The sequence below is a fragment of the Macaca thibetana genome, unplaced genomic scaffold (genome assembly GCF_024542745.1).
Source record: "Macaca thibetana thibetana isolate TM-01 unplaced genomic scaffold, ASM2454274v1 unplaced_scaffolds208, whole genome shotgun sequence".
In the NCBI taxonomy this organism is placed as follows: domain Eukaryota; kingdom Metazoa; phylum Chordata; class Mammalia; order Primates; family Cercopithecidae; genus Macaca; species Macaca thibetana.
The window spans coordinates 9,170-16,498 of record NW_026088997.1 but is presented as its reverse complement, the minus strand read 5'-3'; the positions used below and the strand labels follow the sequence as shown (position 1 = coordinate 16,498).

At 38.4% G+C, this 7,329-nt stretch overlaps 1 long non-coding RNA gene across 1 annotated transcript; it reads left to right on the top strand.

Annotated features, from left to right (window-relative positions):
- The first annotated feature begins 117 nt into the window (after positions 1-117).
- Positions 118-6,954, top strand: LOC126947376 (uncharacterized). Its single transcript, XR_007723049.1, has 8 exons — positions 118-154; positions 755-967; positions 2,313-2,399; positions 2,961-3,103; positions 4,176-4,217; positions 5,696-5,749; positions 6,197-6,323; positions 6,554-6,954. It is a non-coding gene; the product is annotated as an uncharacterized LOC126947376 (long non-coding RNA).
- The last annotated feature ends 375 nt before the right edge of the window (positions 6,955-7,329 follow it).

Genomic DNA, 7,329 nt, shown 5'->3' with positions numbered 1-7,329 from the left:
GGAGGATAAAAAGATGTTGAAAGAACAAATATTAAATCTTAAGACGCATATGGAAAACAATATGGTAGAACATGGCAAAGTACAAGAATATAAATCGGAGCTAGGTGAAAAGGCAATGCAGGCAATAGAAAAATTAGAAGAAATCCATTTACAGGTTAGTTATTTAAATCAGATAAGTTTATCTGTAATGTGCTTTCATTTATTTCACTGCAAACTGTATTTTGGATATGTATATGTTGTGTTTCTTCTGCCTCTCTTGTAGCAATTTGCTTTGTAGAGTTCTAGAAAAAAATGGCATCTGTTTTTTCTTTTAAATATTTAAATTTCCATTATTATTATAACAAGATCAATCTTTCAGAGTAATGATTCTCACTATGGAGTCATTTGATGATTAAGACCAGTTGGCATAAGAAAAAATTGTGATTTAGAAATTATGTGATACTTTTGAATTGGTCTTAAGCTACAATGTTCTTTGATCACTTTTTAAAATTATGAATGGATTCTATTACTTTTTGTATGACCAGATTACATTAACAGTAACATAATTATGATTGCAAATTTGTATAAATCAGACTTAATTCTGAATTCAGTTATTAGTTTTCTTGATAATGCTGATAAATATGTTAAGCTTCAACCTCTTTTTTTAACATATTCAAAATTGTTCTTTGAATCACTGACTCAAAATGAAAGGCAAAAAGCATATGGTAATTAGGTTATAATTGTTTTAAAAGTGTATTCTTTTCATTTGTTTTAGACACAAGCACAATATGAAAAACAATTGGAGCAGTTAAGCAAGGATAACATGGCTTCACTAAATAAGAAGGAACTCACACTTAAAGATGTGGAGTGTAAATTCTCCGAAATGAAAACTGCTTATGAAGAGGTTACAACCGAATTGGAAGAATATAAGGAAGCCTTTGCAGCAGCATTGAAAGCTAACAATTCCATGTCAAAAAAAAATAACGAAGTAAGTCAAAACATACACTTGTAGGAAATGAACTAAGCTCATTAATTTGTTTTGAAAACGTAATTTTTAGTGAGATGGCTTCAGGAGATTAGTAGGAAGTGAATGCTAATTTGATAATGTAATTTTGGAAAATAATGTTAGTAAATAATGTTACCTTTAAAATATTAGTCAAGGATAATTTCTGTCCTATTTCTATTTTTTTTTTTTTTTTTTTTGCTTCTGTATGACTTTTTTCCCCTGAAAAATCTCATGTAGTTAATCTGATCTGTTAGTTTTTGTCACTATTTTTGAAGTTTTATAATTCGTAAAGTGATCTTGTTATAAAATTACTTGTCAGAGTTTCCCTAAATAGAAAGATTAATGAGTTTAATTTATTTTTCAGTAGATCACAACCTACACCCAAAGTGTCGAGTGGTACTGCTACTCTGGGCACAATCGTTTTTAATTGTGATTTTTAGTATTATCAATAGAGGGTATCTCAAGAAAGACTATTTGTGTAACATTTTCAAGGTGTTACAGAAAGGCATCCTTGTGAAATAGGGAATCATTATCAAGGAATTTAAAGAAGTGTAATTCACAAAGTGGCTAAAAAGTAACACCTTGTTCAGCCTGAAGATTTGTGTGGAAGGCAGAAAGAACAAGCCCCCACTCCAGTGCCTTGGTCACAGTGCTGGGGGCTAATTGCCTTCAGCGCTGCTTTAGTTCTTTTTATCCCCAACCACACCATCTAGTTCTCCCCGAGGAGCTGTTGCTCTGAGTTCTTCCTCAGTGCCAGATGCTTAATTATTCCTAGATAATGGGTGAAATGTGCAAGGGTGAAACCTAAAATTTCTATACTAAACACAACTATTCCTAGATTTTTTTTGTTCATTTTAGTTTTCTTAACCTACATTAAGGAGTACAACATGATGTTTTGATATAATTATTTCCAGTGAAGTGGTTCTTATACTCAAGCAAATCAACATATTCATTTTCCCGCATAGTTACCCTTTAAATACAAGTATTTCTAATGGAATCTTTAGAATGTCACAAGTGGAGCCATTTTAGAAGGCAGCAAGTTTCACCTGGTGAGCTGTGCATCACTGACAGCCGTTTCTCTCCCCTGTCTACTTTGTTTGAACTGCTTGTTCAGTATAAATTACCTTAGAAACACGGGTGCTTCTTTAGAATGATTTTACAATTATAATTGCGTACAACAGATATGCTGTCACACATCTTCGGTGTGAAAACACCGTTTAGTGGGTACTTTGGTTTACTCTCAGGGCAACGTTTTAAAAACTGCAAGTCATTAAGAATCATTTAAGGAAAAATGAAATACTAAGCATTTGTCTTGCTATCTTTACAGATCGAATAAGAAAATAGCAATGATCAGCACCAAGCTCCTTATGGAGAAAGAGCGGATGAAAAATTTTCTCAGCACTCTTCCTACAAGGTGAGACCCAGAGTCATCTTGTGTTGGAAATCTTACTACTATAGGACTCAACAGAAAATATATTCCCCAGATGCCCATCAGAATTCCTACTTCAAACCAATAGACTTCAAATAACTGCAAGAACTACTTGACTGAGGCTAGTTATATGACCGTTTCTCTTTTGGCTTTCATTTCTCTAATATAATTCTTTGTAATTTGGTAAAATACTAAGTTGTTCTGTTGACTTATGCATGTTAAGTAAAGATCATAATTAGCTATATTAACACAAAAAGGAAATGGAAACTTTACATTTTTTAATTCCCTGGAGCTCTCATTTTCAAGAGATACCCATTTGCTAACTTTATTCAATACATGTGACTAAACTGACACATTTAAAATGTCTTTAAAAGCTGCATTTAAGTTAGGTTTTAGAAATTGCATGTTATTGCCTAATAACTGACGATATACCTTGAGATGCTTTGGCTTACTCTCTAATTAATTCTAGTTTAGTTGTGGTGCATACTACCACCTTTTTCTTTTCTTTTCTTTTCTTTTAATACAGTGTCTCCCTCTGTTGTCCAGGCTGGAGTGTCGTGGCACCATCTCGGCTCACTGCAACCTCCACCTCCCAGGTTCAAGCGATTTTCCTGCCTCAGCCTCCCAAGTAGCTGAGAATTCCGTATATACAATGGAATACTTTGCAGCCATGAAAATAACAAAATCAGGTCCTTTGCAGCAACGTGGATACGGCTGGAATCTACTACCCTAATCAAACTAACACAGAAACAGAAACCAGATATCTCCTGCTTTCACTCATGTGGGAGCTACACATTGGGTGCACATTATCATAAACATGGGAATAATAGACACTGAGAAATAAGAACGGGGAGGGACAGAGTGGGCCAGGGTTACTTACTGGGTCATATGCTCACTACCTGTGTGATGGGTTCAGTTGTACTCCAAATCTTGGCATGCCTCAATATACCTTTGGAAAAACCTCCTCAGGTACCACTTTAATTGAGAATACAAACTAGGAAAAAAAAAAAAAAAGAAAGAAAAATTTACCGTAAAAAAAGTTTAGTGTAAGTAGAGAATAGAAATTTCTTTTTAAGATAAAATTTATTGGAGTAAAAAAACGGATTAAACTTTTATAAAGGGCAGAGTTTTGCTAAGAATTTCAAAGAAATGCATTCATTGTAAAAGATGACTTTAATTTTTTTTTTTTCTTCTTTATTGAGACAGGGTCTCACTCTGTTGCCGTGGTACAATATTGGCTCACTGCAACCTCCAATCCCTGGCTTCAAGCAATTTTCCTGCCTTAGCCTCCCAAGTAGCTGGGACTATAGATGTGTGCCACCACACCCAGCTGATTTTTGTATTTTTAGTAGAGACTAGGTTTCCTCATGTTGGCCAGGATGGTCTCAATCACCTGACCGCGTGATCTTCCCGCCTTGGCCTCTCCAAATCCTGGGATTCCAGGCATGAGCCACCACGCCTGGCCATTGTTTAACCTTTGTACTAATAAACACCACCTTTCTAAAATCATGTATATGCAATAGACCAATATTAACTGTATTTTTGTCCAATTACTCTAAGCAGCATTACACAGATACATTCTCTGTTATCTAAAATAAGAAAATTTACTTTATGTATGTGATTATTTTTCTTTTGAAGCCAACTTCAAGTTATGTCTAGTCACTAAAAATACTAAAGGCCACAATTTGTAAGTGATATATTATTTTCATGATAATGTTTCTTGTTTAACTTAAACGTTATTATTATTTTCACTTATTTTAGATGGAGCCGGACTGTGTAGAACAAATAGAGAAACAAAGAGAAGTATGTTGCCAAAATTTATTCCTTAAATTTAGGTTTATTTTAGAAATAAAATTTAATAACAAATGGCATTCCTTTTCATTGTTGGGTTGGTAGATACCACGTTTTTTTCTCTCACGCACATCTAATGAAAGATGTGAAAACAAAAACTTCCACAGAGAAGACTGTCCTTGTGCACCATAAATTCATCACATCCCATAGCTTCAAAAATTCCCAAGAAGTCTATGCATCTCTTTTTCACTGGCTCTACACTTTGTTAAGTTTTGCCATCCTCATGGAACTGTCAGCCAGCACCCTGAAACGATTCTCAGAAAACAAAGGCATCATCAAGTTCTCAGGGTTTTGGTAGAGATTGAAGGCCAACAGACCTCATACTCACTCAGAAATACTTAGCTGAGCAATAACCCTTTGTAGGCAGTCACTTGACAGGTGACATTTTAAATCTCCTGTCATTTACTGTGTCATTGGCTTACGTCTGTTCTCAGGAAAAGTTCCAACTTTTTCACCATGAAATAAAAACACCCACGTCAATGTGATTCCTGTCAAGTTACTCAACCTTGTCTCTCACCACTTACTGCACTCTGCCCTTTGCTCTAGCGCCAAACTGGATGGAGCAGAACTCTGCAGGGCTCTTCCTCACCTCAGGCTCTTTGCCTGCACCTCTTCCTTCTCTCTGATGAGCTTTTCCTTGTCCTTCAGGTATATTATATATTGTATCTTCCACCAGAAAGCCCATGATATTGACCTAAAAGTGGGATAGATGACCCTTCTGTGTGTTCCAGTAGTGCCCTGCTGTATACCTCTCATGTATCCATGATTCTATATGGGCATTGTCTTGTCTGTTTTTTTAGGGTATAGCTTATGACTGTTGGGAGGTGGACCATACCATCTTCATCTTGAAATTCTAGTGCTGGTTCTAGAATCTTAGCACGTGTCTGTTGGGTAGATGAATGAAGAATGAAAAAGCTCTGATATTTAAACACAATTAGAGTTAATGCCATGTGTAAATTATTTAATAGTAATTTTGTATTGTAAATGTACATACATATTTCTCATTCTTTTTTTTTTTTTTTTTTTTTTTTGAGACGGAGTCTCGCGCTGTCACCCAGGCTGGAGTGCAGTGGCCGGATCTCAGCTCACTGCAAGCTCCGCCTCCCGGGTTCACGCCATTCTCCTGCCTCAGCCTCCCGAGTAGCTGGGACTACAGGCGCCCGCCACCTCACCCGGCTAATTTTTTGTATTTTTTAGTAGAGACGGGGTTTCACCGTGTTAACCAGCATGGTCTCGATCTCCTGATCTCGTGATCCGCCCGTCTCGGCCTCCCAAAGTGCTGGGATTACAGGCTTGAGCCACCGCGCCCGGCCCATATTTCTCATTCTTATTAACTCTGATAAAGTTCTCAACTCCTTAGTTTTTAAAATCACACTGAGTTAACCGAAGTGTTTTAGGTAAAGAACATAATTCTGCATTTTTCTTTCCAGCTGTTGCTGTGTTGGACACTTTCACCCGTCTACTTTCTTCTATGGAATCCACTGGTAAGCCACATCTAATCAAGAGAATATTTAACCGTAAAATCTCAAGGACAAATTTTATGATTTAAAAGATTATGAAACTTTATTACTGGGCTATTTACACAACATTTTAATTGTTTGTCATAAAATGCACAACATCACAATCTTTACTGAAGTAGGATATTTTAGTATCATATGTATGAAGATAATTTATAGGGTATTTTAAATGTTGTTTTTCAGTCTCCTTCAGTTTTAAGTGGATTTTGCAGATGAAAACCAGTATTACTGAGTTTGACATACTCAGATTGCCCAAATGTCAGCTGTTTAAACAGCCAAACAACCAAGTCATCATTGATTCTTTAGTAAAGGTCATCGAAGACTTATTTGCATGTCACAGTCTGTATTACTTAGGAGACCTAAGGAGTACCTGCCAGGCTTGTCCATGCTAATGTTATGATTTTCTTTTTGTAGTTGAACCGTATTTTGTGTGGTGATGATCTGAGGCTCTGTAAATATCTGGTTACTCCTCAAAACACACTAGATTTGGCATTTCATGGATGACTTGTGTTTGAACAATTACTACTCCAGTGGTTGCCAGGTGATTATTTTCTGATTCTCTTATTTGTTCTACATGGAGAAATAAAACCAATAAATAAGGGAGAAGGGAAAGCTCATGTTTCTGGTGCTCCAATTCCCCAAGATTAGGCCAGTGGTAGACATTCCAAGCTGACTTTATGTCTTTTTGGTTTGTGCCTGTTACTCTGTCAGCACTTTTTTACTGTCTGGCACAAAATGTTCTAAGATAATCTTGTGTTTTCTCTGCCTCAGCCCTGGAATGAGTGATTTTTCTTAGAAGCAGAGGTGGAGCCACTGAGGAAGCACAGGCGAGCCCTCCCCAGCATGTGCTCACTGGTCCCCAACAGAAGAACAGCTGCTGCATCCACTGAGGTACCAAGAAACTAGCAAAGGGCCTTCTGGCTGTCTGGGGACAGTCCTCATGTGGTCCCTGGCTCAGCCTCAAGGGTTCTGGGTTAGTCTCCCTGCAGCCTCTGTGCTGTGTCTCTAGATCGGGCTCTGCGGGAAGGGCCCTGGGAGACCCAGCAGCACAGGGTGTCTCGTCTGCCAAATGTCCCTCCCTTCCTCCCACTCTGACACTCAGGAGTAAGGTAGATGGGGTTTCCAGGCTGTGCCAGGCCACCTCACTATCTCCTTTGAGATGAACCCTGCGGGCCTTGGGGGATGAGTGTGAAGCTGGCTACCTGGAACCTGAGGCTGACTGTCTCTCCCTGTGTCTTGGAGGAGAGGCCTTGTCCCAAGAAAACCCCCAGGGCCTGACCCCTGGGCATGCATGCAGGGAGGGAGGGTCTGTGGGCTAGAGGGGACATTGTAATGAGACTTTAAGCTGCACTGCTCAGGGGCCGAGTGGGTAGACCATGGTCAGAAATGACCTGGTCGTTAGGACCTAGTCAGTTGGTACCTGATCAGCAGGGGCCTGGTTAGTGGTGTTCTCCTCAGTAAAGTTCTCATCGGTGGGGACCTGGCGACCTAGTCATTGGAAGCCTGGTCAGTGGGGACCTGGTCAGAGGGGGTCTTATTAGTGGGGC